The sequence below is a fragment of the Prunus persica genome, chromosome G6 (genome assembly GCF_000346465.2).
Source record: "Prunus persica cultivar Lovell chromosome G6, Prunus_persica_NCBIv2, whole genome shotgun sequence".
Classification (NCBI taxonomy): Eukaryota; Viridiplantae; Streptophyta; class Magnoliopsida; order Rosales; family Rosaceae; genus Prunus; species Prunus persica.
In genome coordinates, this window is record NC_034014.1 from 18,781,611 (window position 1) to 18,783,345 (window position 1,735).

The window sequence follows — 1,735 nt, forward strand, 5'->3', positions numbered from 1 at the left end:
TTGTAGACGTTGTAAATTGTAATAGACTACTAAGTCGTTAAAATGACGTCGTTAAAATGAGAAACCATGGCGGCTATTTAACTATACGACGTAAAATATATATTTTACGACTTAACCGCAGTCGTTACATAAACGTCGTCGATTATACCCTGAACCCTTAAGAAATTGAAGATATTGTAAACCATTAACGACTCAATTGTTCAAAGAACGTCGTCTAACTATTTTTTTACGTCGTATTTGTTTAAAACACGCAACAACAAAATACGACGGTTATTGACTTTATTAGGTCGTTGGAAAAGTATTACACGTCGGTTAAGCAATTTGTATGTTTGTTTTTTTTTTAATTTAAGAAAACCTCAACAAATTTTTACATTACATATTATAGAGAAAATTGGTACATTATACATAAATATCAAGTGTTCAATAATTGCCCTGTTTAATAATTTGGAAAACAAACTCTGCCCATTCATTCCGGACTTCATCAATGGCTTCTTGGGGGTATGAAGCTTCCTGGTTTCCCTTGGCATACTGCATAAACAATGACTATTAGGGTTTATAAATAAAAAGAAATTCAATCACAGACGACGATATTTTTCATAACCGACGTAGTATATCCATTCAACGACGTTAATTTTACACGACCGTCGTTGATAATACAAAAAACGACGTGAAATGTATGAAGGTAATTTCTTCTTACCTTATTCTCAAACCCCAAGGAAGGATCCATGATGATGTCCCTCATGAAGCGCATTACATAATACCCGCATTCGACATTGCTGGGTTGCTTTGGTGTGCCTGAGAGAGTTTTCCAAATTACATTTTTACGTCCTGCTCGGGCTATGTGGGTATTATATATTTTTAAAGCACTGTTCACGATGTTTTTGGCCTCTTCATCGACCACACGATTTCCTGGCAGAGGATCCAGAAAATAGACGGTTTCTCTCTTTGCTCTTACAATCAGCAAAATCCAATGACGGCTGCACAAAATTAATATAAAAACGACGGTTATTTACAAAAACGACGTATTATAGTATTTCACACGACGAAGTAAAGTAGCTAACGACGACATTATATATTTATCACGACGATAAATAAATACCGACGTGGTTAGTAGTTTCAAACGACTAAATAAAATAAAACACCGACGTGGTTAGTTTATAAGCTGTCATTTATTGAAAATCATAAAAACAAAATCCTAAGGAGACTAACCCTGGATTGTAAGGCATCATGAAAATCTGTTCACCGTCTGTCTTCTGAAGTCGAGCTGCTACGAGTCGTGATCTTTCAGTTATTGTGCCAGAGTTGGCACTAACTGTAGCAGGGTCGATAAAGCCAACCATACTGCACATATTGGCTTTTTTCAAAACATCGTGTAAGTACCTAAACAAATAAAATAATATAAACAAGTCAGCACACAAAACACGACGGTTATGTATAAAAAAACGACGTATTATAATATTTCACACGACGTACTGAAATAGATGAGGACGTTATAATATATTTATCACGACGGTTGTTAGTTAAGACGACGTGGTTAGTTAGTTAAGACGACGCAATATATAAACCAACGAGTTATTATTTTAGAAGTACAAACCTCATATATACAGCCAATACAGTAGCTCCAATTTCTTCCATCCCTGGAAAAGGCGCTACATCTTCAGGCAGGAGGAAGGTATCGCGCTCGCCACCGCGCTCCCTTCTTATCAATTGTAAAATGGAGTACAATTCCTCGCGC